This window comes from Oratosquilla oratoria, chromosome 44, assembly GCF_046742065.1.
Source record: "Oratosquilla oratoria isolate Oo_2021 chromosome 44, ASM4674206v1, whole genome shotgun sequence".
In the NCBI taxonomy this organism is placed as follows: domain Eukaryota; kingdom Metazoa; phylum Arthropoda; class Malacostraca; order Stomatopoda; family Squillidae; genus Oratosquilla; species Oratosquilla oratoria.
This window is the reverse complement of record NC_134820.1, coordinates 19,007,208-19,024,707: the sequence shown is the minus strand read 5'-3', so window position 1 is coordinate 19,024,707 and position 17,500 is coordinate 19,007,208. Positions and strand designations below refer to the sequence as shown.

The following is a 17,500-nucleotide window of genomic DNA, read 5'->3' as shown; positions in this document are numbered from 1 at the left end:
TCCTCCTCCTCCTCTTCCCCCTCCTCCTCCTCCTCCGCCTCCTTTTCCTCCTCCTCCTCTTCCTCTTTCTCCTCCTCCTCCTTTTCACCTTTCGCTTCCTCCTCTCCCTCCTCATCCTCCTCTTCCTCCTCCTCCTCCTCCTTTTCCTCCTACTCTTCCTTCTCGTCTTTCAACTTCTCTTCCTACAAATCTTCCTTCTCCAACTCTTCTTCCTCCAAAGGTTCTAACTCCTTCTTCAACTCCCCCAGCTCTTTTAACTCCTCCGCTAACTCCCCCTTCTTCAGCTCTCCTCTTCTTCCTCCTCCTTCTACCCCTACTCTTCATCATCTTCCTCTTTTCCTCCTCCTCCTCCATCTCTTCCTTCTACTTTCTCTATCTTCCTCCTTCATCTCTTTCCCTGTCTTTCTTTTCCTCCATCTCTTCCCCATCCTCCTCCTCCTATTCTTCTCCTCTTCCTCCTCGCCCTTTTCCTCCTCCTCTAACTCACTCTCCTCCACTTCTTCCGTTACCTCCTCCTGTTCCTCCTCCTCCTCCTCCTCTTCTTCTTCCTCATCCTTGTCCTTGTTTCTCCTTTTACTCTTACTTGTCCTAATCCTCCTTTTCTCCCTCCTTCTCTTTCTTCTTTTCTTCTCCTCCCCTCTACCTCCTCTTCCATCTTTCTTATTCTCCAGTTCTTCCTCCTCCACCTCCTTCTCCACCCCCTTCAACGACTCTTTCTTTCCTGTCCTCTTCTGCTTCCTCTTTCCTCACATCTTCCTCCTTGTCGTCCTCGTCCTCGCTCTCGTTCTCCTCCTCCTCCTCCTCTTCCTCCTCCTCCTCCTCCTCCTCGTCTTCATGCTTCTGTTTCTACTTTTCTTCCCTCCTCTTCTTCCTCCACCTCCACACCCTAGACTCTTTCTTCAATTCTTGTCCTCCAGTCTTTCCTCTCTCTCTCTCTCTCTCTCTCTCTCTCTCTCTCTCTCTCTCTCTCTCTCTCTCTCTCTCTCTCTCTCTCTCAGGCACGCACACACACACACACACACACACACACACACACACACACACACACACACACACACACACACACACACACACACACACACACACACACACACACACACACACACACACACACACACACACACACACACACACACACACACACACACACACACACACACACACACACTCATTCACTCACTCGCTCAGTGCCATGTGGGCATGACTTACATGCACAAAAGAAAGCTAATTGTAGGATTAGGTTGGGGATGGAGGGGTGAGGAGGGAAGGGGAGGGGAGGGTGGGATGGAGGGATTGGGAGGGGGAAGAGATATATTAAAATCCTTATTGGACGTTAACCCTACAGATGCCAGAAGACTTTTGCGTCGAGCTCCACGCGCCGCACGAACGAAATTTTGAGTTTTATTTCGTGAATTCGAAAAACAGCTCAGCGCTGCAGGTAAACAAAGAAGAAGGAACGAGCATGCAGGATTTTTTTCTAGAAAAGTAAAAAATATATATATAAATAAAAATTAATAATAAAAAAGGCTCCTTCCCCCCTCCCCCTTACCTCTGCTTTCTCTCTCTCCCTCTCCCTCTCCCTTCTACCCTCTCCCCCTCTCCCCTTCCTCCCCCTACCTCTACCTCCTCTCCCTCTCCTTCCTCTGCCCTCTCTCCCTCTCCTTACTACCCTCTCCCCCTCTCCCCTTCCTCCCGCTTTTCCTCCCTCTACCTCTACCTCCCTTCTCCCTCTCCTTCCTCTGCCCTCTCTCCCTCTCCCTATTACCCTCTCCCCCTTCCCCATCCCCCTACATCTACCCCTTCTCCCTTTCCCTCCTCTCTTCTCTCTCCCTCTCATCTCCTACTCCCTACCCCTCTCCCCTTCCTCCCCCTCCCCATTCCCCTTACCTCTACCACCTTCTCCCTCTCCCTCCTCTACCCTCTCTCTCCCTACTACCCTCTCCCCTCCTTCCCCATCCCCCTACTTTTACCCCTTCTCCATTTCCCTCCTCTCCTCTCTCTCCCTCTCATCTTCTCCTTTCTCCCCATCCCCCTTACCTATACCCCATCTTCCTTTCTTTCCTCTGCCCTCTGTCCCTCTCCCTCCTGCCCCCTCCTATCCCCTCCTCTTCCTCCCCTTTCCCCTCCCCCTTCCTCTACCCTTTCCTTATTCCCCTACCTCTAACCTTTCTCCCATCCCTCCTCTATCTTCCCTCCCTCTCCCTCCTACCCTCTCCCCTCCTCTCCCTCTTCCCCTCTGCCCGACCCTTAACAATGTGGAAAATGTTAAAACCAACCAGGATTCTGAGGTCTAATAAACACAGTTGGGACAAGAGAATTTACGAAGATGAAAAAAAGGTAATTTGCGACGAAAAAGGACGAGGCAGGCAACAAGACACGGAGGGTGAACCCTGAACACAATGTCGAGATGTGTGGGCAGATGGGGCTGATGTAGCTGACATTGAACGCCCGCTGACACGCCTGTCAAGGGGAACAGAGTTGCTGACAATAAATGCATAAGACGAGCTGACGCCACCAGAGGGAACAATGTGGCTGACAGTACCTGCATAAAGATCGGCTGACACTTTGTGTATACTACAAGCTGACGTGTCTAGTGCTGACAATGTCCACGATACAGAACAAAATGACAATATACCAGCATCGAAAGAACGTCAGAGCTGACGTTGACTACACAAAAGGAAGTTGTAGTGTTCTGTAGCCAACACGTATAATTACCCCTTCAGGACCCGTGATCGCAGAGTACGGGATAAACAATAGTCACCCCTTAGAACATGCGTCCGACTAAACATACATTCGACTAATTTTAATTAATATAATAACAATGTTCATTATAATAACTTAATTTATTTTGTAAATAAATGGAAACATATCCTTCTACATACTGTAAGAAGCATATTTATGTATTGTAAATAGATTTTAAATAATTGTATACCAAAGACCAAGAATCCAGAATTTCGCTACAAATATTGTAAATACCATCATCACCATTTCCAATAAACAGATCAGTCATGGGATTGACTTTAAATATCCTAGCTTCCTCCAAATAGGACAATTGTAGTAACCACTACATTTGGTGACCCTGGAGTGACCGTCGCCAGCCCCGCCCGCCGCCCAGCCGTGCCCAGCCCAGCCCGCCGCCCTGCCGTGCCCAGCCCCGCCCGCCGCCCTGCCGTGACCTGCCCCGCCCTGCCGTGCCCAGCCCCGCCCGCCGCCCTGCCGTGCCCAGCCCAGCCCCGCCCGCCGCCCTGCCGTGCCCAGCCCAGCCCCGCCCGCCGCCCTGCCGTGCCCAGCCCCGCCCGCCGCCCTGCCGTGCCCAGCCCCGCCCGCCGCCCTGCCGTGCCCAGCCCCGCCCCGCCCGCCGCCCTGCCGTGCCCAGCCCCGCCTGCCGCCCTGCCGTGCCCAGCCCGTTGACCCAGCCTGCCCATCCCCGCCAACTCGGACTGCTCTGACCAACCCAGCTGCCCACGAACATCGCTGCATACTAATCACGTAAGCATGACGTTAACCGAGCTAATCTCCAAACTCACCCTCCAGGTTAGCGCCCTCCAAGAGCAGGTTGCCAATCTTCAACAACGACCCCCGTCACCAAGATGCTACCGCAACCGCTCTAGGTCTACGTCCAGAGGGAGACCCAAGCACACATCAGGCGTCTGCTACTACCATCGTCGCTTTGGACAAGATGCGAGGAAATGTACACAGCCGTGCACCTTCTCACCGTCACCTTTAAACACGATGGGCGAACGCTAACGGCGCACAGCGTTCGCCAACATACATCGAAACTCTTCTTCGTATTTGATCCACTCTCCAACACCACATACCTCATCGATACCGGAGCTGAAGTCAGTGTCCTGCCTGCCACAGCAAGCCAGCAATCACTGCCGCCGATGTCTTCCCTCTACGCAGCCAACGGCACCAAGATACCCGTTTTCAAGAGGAAGACACTTCAGCTAGAACTCAACCTTCGCCGATCCTTTGAGTGGACCTTCTACGTTGCATCAGTTTCCCAACCCATCCTTGGCGCCGATTTTTTGACCCACTTCGATCTCCTGATCGATATTAAAAATCGCAAGCTCCACGACCCCCTTACATCGATGTCATCCTACGCCAGGCCAACAACCGGAGTAAGTAGCCAACTTTCAACCATCAGTGCTGATAACAAGTTTGCTTCTCTCCTCAGGAACTTTCCTGCCTTGACACAACCTTACTCCACGACCACGACTGTGAAACACCACGTAGTGCACCACATAGAGACTACGGGACCTCCAGTCTACGCCAAAGCCCGTCGTCTGGCTCCGGAACGCCTCAAGCTAGCCAAGGCAGAACTGGAAGCCCTCATGCGTCAAGGTATCATTCGTCCAAGCTCAAGCAACTGGTCGTCAGCTCTCCACATCGTCCCCAAAAGCAACGGCGACATCAGGCCATGCGGTGACTACCGCGCCCTCAACTCACGAACTGTGATGGATAGGTACCCAGTTCCCAACATACAGGAGTTTTCCTCACACCTTGCAGGAACTCGCGTATACTCCCGGATCGATCTTGTAAAAGCCTTCCATCATATTCCGGTCAACCCGCCCGACATCCCCAAAACAGCTGTCACAACACCTTTTGGCTTGTTCGAATACGTTCGAATGCCCTTCGGCCTCAAGAACTCTGCCCAAACTTTCCAGAGATTCATGGACGAAGTCCTGAGAGGCCTGCCTTTTTGCTTCACCTACATCGACGATGTGCTCATCGCCAGCCCTGACGAAGCCACGCACCAAGACCATCTGAAGCAAGTCTTTACCCGCCTACAAGACTACGGCATCCACATCAATCTCGAGAAATCTGACTTCGGTGTGTCATCCATCAACTTTCTAGGACACACCGTCACACCTTCAGGCGTCACCCCTGTCTCATCCCGCTGCGACGCCATCCAGAGTTTCCCGAAACCTACAACACAGCGCCAACTCAAGCAATTCCTTGGTATGTTAAATTTTTACAATCGTTTCATTCCAGGCTGCGCTCAACTGCTCCAACCGCTCTACTCCATGATCAAGCCGTGCAAGAGGGGACGTTCCATCGTACTCAACTGGGACGTCGAAACTGATGCAGCTTTCATGGCAGCCAAAGAAGCACTCGGGAATGCTACCGCCCTTAGTTTCCCTATTCCTGATGCCATCACTTCCATCTCGACAGATGCTTCAGACACAGGTGTCGGCGCAGTTCTGCAGCAATACATCAACGATGCCTGGAAACCCATCGCCTTCTTCTCAAAGAAGCTCAACAATGCCGAGAAGAAATACAGCGCCTTCGACAAGGAACTCCTAGCCATCTACAAGGCTGTCAACAGGTTCAGGTATTTCGTCGAAGGACGACAATTCCACATATACACCGACCACAAACCAATCACAACAACATTCATTCATAACAAGACAACATACTCCCCTAGACAACTCCGACACATAGATTTCATCTCCCAATTCACCACAGATATTCGTTTTGTTCGAGGTGCAGATAATTGTCCTGCCGATGCACTCTCGCGCAACATATCTGCAGTCTCTACCTCTCTCATCGACTACGCCGCCATCGCTGCAGACCAAGCTGGTGATACCGAGCTGCAGCGATTGATGGAAAACCCCGCGTTGCAGATGAAGAAGGTACAGCTCCCTGGAACCAACACTGAGCTCTACGCCGATGTATCCACGGACACCATCCGTCCCTACTTGCCCGAGAACCACAGGTATCCCTTGTTCCGCCATTTACATGACCTCTCCCACCCAGGTATTCGAGCTTCGCAGCACATGATGTCATCACGCTTCATCTGGAGTGGAATTGCCAAAGACGTTCGACACTGGACCCGCACCTGCGTCAAATGCCAAGCTTCCAAGGTCACACGCCACACCATCTCCCCTCCAGGTACCTTTCGCCCAGTCTCCACTCGACTCGAGCACGTCCACATCGACATCGTCGGACCGCTTCCCTTCTCAGACAGCTTCAGGTATATTCTTACTTGTGTAGACCGTTTTACACGCTGGCCCGAAGCAATCCCGCTTACTGACATAAGCACAGATACAGTAGCCAAAGCTTTTATAACCACCTGGATTTCAAGATTCGGTACACCACTCAGCCTCACATCCGACCGTGGTAGCCAATTTGAATCCAATCTATGGAACAAGGTTATGTCTTTGCTAGGTATCCGGCGTTTCAGAACAGCAAGCTACCATCCCCAATCCAACGGACTCGTCGAACGCTTCCACCGACAACTCAAGGCTTCACTTGCAGCAACAGCACGCGACCGCACCAACTGGTCTACGGTGCTTCCAATGGTCCTCCTCGGTATACGCACGTCCCTCAAGGAAGACCTTGGCCACTCCTCTGCAGAACTTCTTTATGGCACTCCACTCCGTCTGCCCGGTGAGTTTCTTGCATCTGCTCCTATAACACAACCCTGCAGCGTTCAAGATTATGCTACTAATCTTACAGATACAATGCAGAAACTCCAGCCAGTGCCACCGCGTACCTCACCAACAAGAACGTTTGTGAGCCAGGACCTCGAAGACTGCTCACATGTTTTCGTTCGCGTGGAGGGAGTAAAGAAGCCTCTTCAACAACCATACGATGGCCCATATAGAGTCGTCAAGAGGACAAGGAAGAACTTGACCATCGATCGCCGTGGAACCACTGACGTCATCTCCATAGACCGCGCCAAGCCAGCATACCTCCTCTCGGACAACGAACAAGATCCTGTTGCTCTTCCGACACCTCCGGACACACGGGCTACAAACCACAAACACACTACAAAGAAAAAACAGATATCGTTCCTCCTGCCTCGTCACTAGGGGGAGAGTTCTGTAGTGTTCTGTAGCCAACACGTATAATTACCCCTTCAGGACCCGTGATCGCAGAGTACGGGATAAACAATAGTCACCCCTTAGAACATGCGTCCGACTAAACATACATTCGACTAATTTTAATTAATATAATAACAATGTTCATTATAATAACTTAATATATTTTGTAAATAAATGGAAAACATATCCTTCTACATACTGTAAGAACCATATTTATGTATTGTAAATAGATTTTAAATAATTGTATACCAAAGACCAAGAATCCAGAATTTCGCTACAAATATTGTAAATACCATCAACACCATTTCCAATAAACAGATCAGTCATGGGATTGACTTTAAATATCCTAGCTTCCTCCAAATAGGACAATTGTAGTAACCACTACAAAGTTATAATGCTGACACTTGTTACAGATGGGCTGATAATGCTGACAGAAACAAAAGGAAGTTATAATGCTGACACTTGTTACAAATGGGGTGATAATGCTGACAGAACCAAAAGGAAATCATCATGCTGACACTTGTTGCAGATGGGCTGAATATGCTGACAGAACCAAAAGGAAGTGATAATGCTGACACTTGTTACAGATAAGCTGATAATGCTGACAGAACCAAAAGGAAGCTATAATGCTGACACTTGTTACAGATGGGCTGATAATGCTGACAGAACCAAGAGGAAGTTATAATGCTGACACTTCTTACAGATGGGCTGATAATGCTGACAGAACCAAAAGGAAGTTATAATGCTGACACTTGTTACAGATGGGCTGATAATGCTGACAGAAACAAAAGGAAGTTATAATGCTGACACTTGTTACAGATGGGCTGATAACGCTGACAGAACCAAAAGGAAGTTATAATGCTGACATTTGTTACAGATGGGCTGACAGTGCTGACAGAACCTGCGTAGGTGAGGATCAAGTAACATCATTTTCAGGGTCAGACTAAAGAAAGATTACATCAGCTGACGTGACTGACACCATTTATGTAATAGTCTGACATACCTGACACCGCTTATATAGAAGAGTCTGACGGCTGACACCGTGCGTGATCCCAGAATATGAAGAAGCTGACAGCGTCAGCACACTATGACATACATGACTGAAAATGACATCTTACAATAGAGCAACGTGGTTGACATGATTAAAATTTCACTTAGAATTTCCTTTTCTCAGCAATAGTAGCAATATCATCAACAGCAATACACTCAACAAAAACAACAATAGCAATGATAACAACAGAGCGAGTTGCAAAAGCAATAGAATCAGTGGGGAGACATCGGAAGCAATGGGGAGATTAGTAGTCAGCAATACCGGTTCCAGCAGCAATAAGAGCAATATCAGCAGCAGTAATAGCAATAACAACAGAAGCAATATCGCTTCTGTAATATCCACACGTAGCTGTCAGTCTTGTATTCACAACATCCGGACTTCTCGCAATCGACAAAGAATCTGATTTCATCAATTGTACATTATGGTTGTCGCCAGACACATCTATTCATCTATTTTATATTATTTGTTGATTTGTTTTGTTATCATTATTCTATTTATTATTATTATTTGCTTGATTCACATTTATTATTAGTTATATGTCAATTTATCATCATTTATTATATACATGTTTGTTTATTATTTAACTATACCTATGCATTTATTCATCTTATTTATTATTATTAATATTATCAAATTTCTATTTATTGATTTATCTATTTATCATTTTTTATAACTATTATTCTTTTTTTTTCATCCGACCTAGTTATGGACCAAAAGGTCTCCTGTCGGCATGCTCCGCCTTTGTAATCATTTGTAATCATCTAACGGGAACTCACTGCCAATCGAGAAGGTTTCTTTTGGCTTCGAGTACACCTTTCACTGTTTAGGCTTTCCACATATATTCTCTTCATTTGATGAACTCTCCCAGCTCAGCCTAAGAATTAACATCATCAATGTGTGCTCTGGTAGCGTAATCGTAAGCGTACTGGTCCCGGATTCGCTAAGTCTTGGGTTCGAATCCCGCACTTCTCTCGTATTCCCAGCAGTGACTGTTACCGACCGCCCAACAATCTCTAAAGCTCATAGGCCAAAGGTGACGGCTTCAGCCGCAGCTACTCAGCGCCTCCTGGCGTAGACTCCTTACCATCTATCACCATATTCATCACCAACAGCTATATTATCGTTGTTATGATCTTCATAATTACCACCATTAGCACCATCAATACCATCAATACTACAACAACCTTCAGAACTGCCACAACCGTCACAACTGCCACAACCGTCACAACTGTCACAACCGTCACAACTGCCACAACCGTCACAACCGTTGCAACCGTCACAACCGTCACAACCTCTACAACCGCCATAACCGTCACAACCGCCATAACCGTCACAACAGCCATAACCGTCACAACCACCATAACCGTCACAACCACCATAACCGTCACAACCTCCATAACCGTCACAACCTCCATAACCGTCACAACCGCCATAACCGTCACAACCTCCATAACCGTCACAACCTCCATAACCGTCACAACCGTCAAAATTTCTACAACCGTCAAAACCGTCACATCCGTCACAACCGTCATAACCGTCACATCCGCCACAACCGTCACACCCGCCACCGTTACAACCACCACCACCGGCCCCATTTCATCACATATCCTCTGTGTCTTCATTCTCTCCCTCTGCTATGCCTCTTCAGGCCGTCCTCATCCACGTCCTCCCCCTCTCCGCTTCAATACGGTGACGCCTCTTTCCTTTCCCATCGCGTTCCGGCCACGAGACAGAAGACTTTATTCAGCTCTGGAGGGAACTACAGATTGAAGCCATGCCTCGGACAATAGAGACCCCAATCACGCCCTGGGTCTCTTCCTCAACTGAATAAAATCGTACGACCGTAGGCATGGATGATCGATAATGTCTCGCGTTACCGTATTGAACAAGCCGGGCTCAGAGAACCCTTTACCTAGTAGCAACCTCATACACTCTACAGATTAAAGAATGTCATCTTGAAAGACCCTCTCCCTCCCTCCCTTCCTCCTCCCTCCCTCCCCACCTCCCTCCCTCCCTCCTCCCTCCTCCCCCACCTCTCTCCCCCCTCCTTCCTCCCCTCCTCCCCACCTCGGTCCATCCTCCTTCCTCCCCCACTCTCTCACTCCCTCCTCCTCTCCTTCAATCTCCTTCAATCTCTCTCTCTCTCTCTCTCTCTCTCTCTCTCTCTCTCTCTCTCTCTCTCTCTCTCTCTCTCTCTCTCTCTCTCTCTCTCTCTCTCTCTCTCTCTCTCTCTCTCTCTCTCATTCCCCTCCCCTTCCCTCCCCTCCTCGTTACCCCCCCCTCCATCCCCACCCCTGGAGACACTTCCTACCTCAACCTCGACACACACACACACACGTACACATACATACACACACACACACACACACACACACACACACACACACACACACACACACACACACACACACACACACACACACACACACACACGTGTTTGCAGCAGCTAGCTCGACTTTCTTTTTCTGTAAACTAAGTAAAGGCGACCTCCAGAACTCGAGGAAGAGAAGAGAGAAGCTAAATGCGGCCTTGCGGTCTCAGAGAATCTTCTCTTTTCTTCTTCCGTGAAATGATTTCTTTTTATAATACGAACATCGTTATTGTCATCCCCAAACGAACAAACAGGTAATAAACATACTCATATTGACTGACTTACCCAGCCTTCAAAGCATACAAAAGTATATTACTATCGTGATTTTATTCATAGATAGGTTATCATTTTTATTCTTGTTTTGATTGATACCTTTACTTTATTCAGGTAAACGTATACCCAGGCTAGACGAAGCCCCAGCAACCTCAGGGGCTTTGTTTTGGAGGAGGAAGAGGAGAAGAAGAAGGAGGAGGGGGAAGAGGAGGGGAAGGGGGAGGAAAGAAAACAGGGGGAGTAGGAGGTGGAGAAGGAGGTGGAGAAGGAGGTGGAGAAGGAGGAGTAGGAGGAGGAGGGTGAGGAGTAGGAAGAGTAGGAGGAGTAGGAGAAGGAAGAATAATTGGAGTAGGAGGAGAAGGAAGAAAAATTGGAGAAGGAGGAGAAAGAGGAGGTGGAGGAAGAGGAGGAATAGAAGGAGGAATAGGAAGAGGAGGAGGAATAGGAGGTACAGTAGGAGGAGGAGGAGGAGGAATAGAAGGAGGAGGAAGAGAAGGAGGAGGAGGAAGATAAGGAAGAGAAGTGAAGGAGGAGGAGGAAGAGAAGGAGAAGGAGGAGGAAGAGAAGGAGGAGGAGGAGGAGAAGAGAAGGAGGAGAAGGAGAAGGAGGAGGAAGAGAAGGAGGAGGAAGAGAAGGAGGAGGAAGAGGAAGAGAAGGAGGAGGAGGAGGAGAAGGAGGAGGAGGAGGAAGAGAAGGAGGAGGAGGAAGAGAAGGAGGAGGAAGAGGAAAAGAAGGAGGAGAGAGGAGGAGGTCAAACAATGCCATTGGGTTTGAGTCAGGTCGCTCGAGGACTCGATCGATTTTGTCCCAAGAGGATTTCAGAGAAACAAATCACAAGAGTCTCGAAAAAAGGTCATTTCACGCTTCTTCTTCTTCTTCTTCCTTTTCCTTTCTGCCTCTCAGTCCTCATCCTCATCCTCCTCTTCCTATTTCTCTTCTTGTTCCTCTTTTTTGTCCTCCTCCTCTACGTCATCCACCGCCAGCCTGTTTAAAACATGCTGATACTATTTACAGATGATTAGCCATGGTAGTACTTGAGAGCTTGTACATAGACATCATCAGAGTATATATATATATATATATATATAATTACCATCAGAAAAAATAGTAAGGGGATAAGATATGACTACTTAAAACTGATTTCGCTAGGACGTATACATATTGGATGTGCAAGCGAACTTTTGAGTATGTGTGTGTGTGTGTGTGTGTGTGTGTGTGTGTGTGTGTGTGTGTGTGTGTGTGTGTGTGTGTGTGTGTGTGTGTGTGTGTGTGTGTGTGTGTGTGTGTGTGTGTGTGTGTGTGTGTGTGTGTGTGTGTGTGTGTGTGTGTGTGTGTGTGTGTGTGTGTGTGTGTGTGTGTGTGTGTGTGTGTGTGTGTGTGTGTGTGTGTGTGTACGGGCGCGCGTGCGTCCCTCAAGAGTCGCTGACTCACGCTACCTTCCTGTTGCCTGCGTTCGGTGTCGGTGGTTCACCACTCCCCCCTCCCCCTCTCCCCTTTCCCCCTCCCCCTCCCATCCACCACCTGCATCACACCTTATGCTCCCCCTCATGCTGACATCATTAGAGGAGGGCTACGACAGGAGACACTTAGATCGGACAGACAAGTCCTGTTCATAAACACAAGGTTGAGTCAGTAATTTGATGGATCTTGTTCCTCTTCATAGCGGTTCTGATCTTCGGGTTGTTTAGGGTTTGGGATTTGGGGTTTGGCGTCTGGTGTTTTGGGTTTGGCATTTGGGGTTTTGCGTTTGGGGTTTGGCGTTTGGGGTTTGGCGTTTGATGTTTGGGTTGACTGATTGATTTATAAGATTTATGGCCTTCAGCCAAGCGCCGGACCCATAGGGCCATTCAGCGCATATTCATCAGCTTCAAATTGTTTGGTGCTTGGGCTCTGGCGTTTGGAATTCGGGGTTTGGCGTTTGGTGTTTGGTGCTTGTAGTTTGTCGTTTGGGGTTTGGCGTTTTATGCTGGGGGTTTGGCGTTTAGTGCTTGGGGTTTGGGGTTTGGGATTTGGCGTATGGGGTTGGGGGTTTGACATTTGGCGTTTGGGGTTTAACATTTGGCATTCAGAGTTTGGTGTTTGATGTTTGGTGTTTGGTGTTTGGGGTTTGGGGGTTGGGGTTTGGCGTTTAGAATTTGGGGTCTGGGGTTTGGGGTTAAGCGTTTATCATTTGGGGTTAAGCGTTTGTAATTTGAGGTTTGGCGTTTAGTATTTAGGGTTTGGCGTTTGGCATTTAGGGTTTGGCGTTTGGTATTTGGGGTTTGGGGTTTGGCGTTTGGGGATTAGGGTTTAGCGTCTAGGGTTTGGCGTTTGGGGTTTAGCGTTTGGGGTTTAACGTTTGGTGTTTGACATTTGGGATTTCGGGTTTCGCGTCTGGCATTTGGGGTTTGGGGTTGTCATTTACATAGTTGTTGTTGTTAGTGTTGCTGCTGTTGCTGTTGTTGCTGCTGTTGCTGCTGTTGCTGTTGTTGCTGTTGTTGCTTGTGTTGCTGCTGTTGCTGTTGTTGCTGCTGCTGTTGTTGTTGCTGTTGTTACTGTTGCTGCTGTTGTTGCTGCTGTTGCTGCTGCTGCTGTTGTTGCTGTTGTTGCTGTTGCTGATGTTGTTGATGTTGTTGGAGTTGCTGCTATTGCTGTTGTTGCTGTTGTTACTGCTGTTTGCTGCTGCTGTTGCTGCTGTTGCTGCTGCTGTTGCTGTTGTTGCTGCTGTTATTGCTGTTGCTGCTATTGCTGTTGCTGCTGCTGTTGTTGTTGTTGCTGCTGTTGCTGTTGCTGTTGCTGCTGTTGCTGTTGCTGGTGTTGATAGTGTTGCTGGTGTTGCTGGTGTTGCCGGTGTTGCTGTCGTTGCTGTTGTTGTTGCTGGTGTTGCTGCTGTTACTATTGTTGCTGTTGTTGCTGCTGCTGCTGCTGCTGTTGTTGTTGCTGCTGTTGTTGCTGTTGCTGCTGTTGCTGATGTTGCTGTTGTTGGTCTTGGTAGTACAGCTTATGGATTTCCTTCTACCTGACCTTGGTTGACCTTATTCAGCCAACCCCGTCTCTCAAATTAACAAAAACGCCTGGCGACCATAGAACAAGGAAAATCACCTTCTTTCGATCTGAAGAAGCATTTTACATACTTCATTCTAGTTAGCTCCAGATGATTCCATTCATCACAAAGGTGACGCAAACAAGGTCATCATATTAAGACAACAAGGCGGAACTCACAAAAATGAATCTAAATTGGATAAATCTAGATTTAAGAAGAAAATAGGCAAGAACTAGTTCACTAATTGACTAGTCAATGAATGGAATAGACTTAGTAAACATGTATTAAGCGCTGAAACTATCGATTGTTTTAAGAAAAGGCTAGACAATTTCATGGATGGGTATGACAAGTGGTAATGTACATGGCACTCCCTAGTGTAGGTTCTATGGTCTCTTGCAGTCTCTTTCATTCTTATGTTGTGTTCTTATGTTTACGGCACAAACCATTAAACATCATATATAGTGCTCCTTTCGTGTGTCGAGTAGCAAGTTGGTTTCAGTCTCAGTACACTCATCCTGAACCCAAAAACTATTGGTGGCTTCTTTTAATTATTTTGGAAGTCCTTGTACGTAGGGCAAAAGTGACGCCATGGTCGCAGTTAAGGGTCTCCCGGTGTGAGCCAGTCACTTCTTTTTAGTTACCAACATTTCTTCTTGACGGAAACGCTTGTCTTTATTTTATTCTATTTTATTCTATTTTATTCTATTTCATTCTATTTTGTTTTATTTTATTTCATTTTATTCTATTTTCCATTTTTTTTCTTATATTCTATTTTATTTTATTTTATCTATTCTATTTTATATTATATTATATTACATTATATTTTTTTATTTTATTCTATTTTATATATTTTTTTCCATTCTATTTCAATTTATTTTATTATCATTTTATTTCATTTTATCCTATTCTATTCCATTTTATTTGTATTTAATTCTATCTTATCTTATTTTGTTTTATTTTATTTGTTTTATTTTATTTTATTTTTTTAGAAAGTTTTGGAGGTGATTTTCCTCCGCCACTTTATATTTTCTCATCATCGAATTAGGATTTTTTTAAATTGCCCTCTCTTTCTCGCTCTCGCTCTCTCATCCTCTCCCTTTCATTTTCCCCTCTCCCGTTCCCTTAATCTCTCTTACTCTCTCTTACTTTCTTTTTCTTTCTCTTACTCTCTTTTACTCTTTCTCTCTTACTCTTTCTCCTACTCGTTCTTACTCCTACTCTCTCTTTCTCTTACTCTCTCTTTCTCTTACTCTCTCTTTCTCTTACTCTCTTTCTCTTACTCTCTCTTTCTCTTACTCTCTCTTTCTCTTACTCTCTTTCTCTTACTCTCTCTTTCTCTTACTCTCTCTTTCTCTTACTCTCTCTTTCTCTTACTCTCTCTTTCTCTTACTCTCTTTCTCTTACTCTCTTTCTCTTACTCTCTTTCTCTTACTCTCTTTCTCTTACTCTCTCTTCCTCTCTTTCTCTTACTCTCTCTTTCTCTTACTCTCTCTTTCTCTTACTCTCTCTTTCTCTTACTCTCTCTTTCTCTTACTCTTTCTCTTACTCTCTTTCTCTTACTCTCTTTCTCTTACTCTTTCTCCTACTCTCTTTCTCTTACTCTCTTTCTCTTACTCTCTTTCTCTTACTCTCTTTCTCTTACTCTCTTTCTCTTACTCTCTTTCTCTTACTCTCTTTCTCTTACTCTCTTTCTCTTACTCTCTCTTGCCCTCTCTTACTCTCTCTTGCCCTCTCTTACTCTCTTTCTCTTACTTTCGCTCTCTCTTTTTCTCTCAATATACCTCTCTCCTTTACTCTCTTTCTCCCTCGCTCTCCTTCCGTACTCTCTCCCCCACACTCTCTCGTTTCTTTACTCTCTCTCTTTTCCTCTCTTCATCTCCCAATTACTCCCACCCTTACTATTATTCTCTCTTTCTCTTTCTTCCTTTCTTCTTCTCACTCTCTGGCTTCCCCTCCCTTCCGCTCCTGCCCCCTCCCCTCTCCCCCTTTCCCCTCCCCCATCCCCCTCCCTTCTCCCCTCCCCTCTCCCCCTCTCCCCCTTCCCCCTTCCCTCTCCCCCTTCCCCCTTCCCTCTCCCCCTTCCCTCTCCCCCTTCCCTCCCCCTCTTCCCCTCTCCCCTGCCCTCCCACTTCCCCCTCCTTCCCCCTCTTCCTCCCCTCTTCCCCTTCCTTCTCCCTTCCCCTCCCCCTTCCACTCTCCTCCTTCCCCCTTCCCCCTCCCCCCCCCCCCTCTCCCCCTCCCCCCTCCCTCCCCCCTTCCCCTCTCCCCCTTCCCCCTCCCCTCTCCCCTCCCCCTGCCCCCTCCCCCTTCCCCCTCCCTCTCCCTTCCCCCCTCCCATCCCCCCTCCCCCCATCTCTCGATCTCTCCTTGCCTTTGTCTTGCTCCCCACTTCAAACCAGAGTCCAGGCGCGAAGATACACAGGGATACCATCCTCCGCTTTCAAGTTCCCACACTCCTTTTAACTCATCCCTACACACACCCTCCCCCCTTCCTTCCCCCCCTTCCCCCTTCCTCCCCCCTCCCCCCTTCCTCCCCCCCTCCCCCTTCCCCCTTCACCCCGTCCCCCCCCCGTCCCTCCCCTTCTTCTACACCTACTTTGTTCTGTATCTACTTTGTTCTGTACCCCAAACTACCCCTCCCCTTTCCCTCCCTCTCTCCCTCCTTTCCTCCCCTCCTTCCCTCCATTTCTCCGTCTTTTCTTCCCTCCCTCCCTCCTTTCTCCCTCCCCTTCCCTCCCTCCCTCCCTCCTTCCCTTTCTCCCCCATTTCCTTCCTTCTTCCCTCTCTGTCCTTCATTCCCTTTCTCCTTCCCTCCCTCCCTCCTTCGCTTCCTCCCTCCCTCTCTCCTTCCCTCACTTCCTCCCTCCCTCCTTACTTCCTTTCCTACCTCCCTCCTTCCCTCCTTCCCCTCTCCCTCCTCCCTCCTCTCCTCCCTCCCTCCTCTCCTCCCTCCCTTCCTCCCATTTAATGACTATTGTTATACACATACAACGCACCCTTAAGTTATCTTTTCCCCTTTCCTCCTCTACAATGCACCTCTTCATCATCCACCTATTCGTCATCCACATCTCGTCATCAACCTCATTATCATCCACTTCGTCATCCACCTCCTCGTCATCCACCTCTTCGTCATCCACCTCCTCGTCATCCACCTCTTCGTCATCCACCTCTTCGTCATCCACCTCTTCGTCATCCACCTCTTCGTCATCCACCTCTTCGTCATCCACCCCTTCGTCATCCACCTCTGTCATCCACCTCCTCATCATCCACTTTCTCGTCATCCACCTCTTCGTCATCCACCCCTTTGTCATCCACCTATTTGTCATCCACCTCCTCATCATCCACTTTCTCGTCATCCACCTCATCATTTTCGTTTTGTCCCTTTACTGCCACCTCCTCTTCCTCTTCCTTCTCAGTCTTCCTTCTCTCCTGCTTCCCCTCTCTCTCCTCCATTACCTTCCCCCTCCACCTCTTACCCATGTCTTCCTCCCTCCCCTCCTCATCCCTCATCCTCTTCTTCCCCCTCCTCGCCCTCCCTCACCTCGTCCTCCTCCTCTTCCTTGCCATCCTAACCCTCTTCCTCGTCACCTTTAAACTGCGGTTACATTAGTTTATGGATTGATTGGATTCCAACGATTCGGTTGGATTTCGTCCAAGGTTGGAGTGTAACCAGAGCTTTAGCAACTAGATACGCTTCTCTTTGCCCACAAATCACTAATCTCACCCCATTCACACCCCCTTCCCTCCTTCACTTCATCCCTTCCTCCCTCCCTACCTCCTTTAACCCTTACATGGCCTTTGTCCAAGCTAAAGACGAGGGGTTTCGTCTAATGAAGGGAGAAAAATCGGACTCCACGGGGTCTTGATCCCTTTCAAGGCGTGGTCTGTCTCCTTGGCTGCATAAGAATCCCCCTCGTCCTTAGACATAAGAAAATCAACAAAGGACATCACCA

General features: G+C 48.1%; 1 protein-coding gene and 1 pseudogene across 1 annotated transcript in view; both read right to left on the bottom strand.

Moving 5' to 3' along the window:
• The window catches only part of LOC143022243 (colorectal mutant cancer protein), an 829,486-nt gene that overhangs the window by 629,535 nt on the left and 182,451 nt on the right, over positions 1-17,500 (bottom strand). The gene's annotated exons all lie outside the window — the stretch shown is intronic.
• On the bottom strand, positions 13,057-16,798 carry LOC143022183 (uncharacterized; annotated as a pseudogene).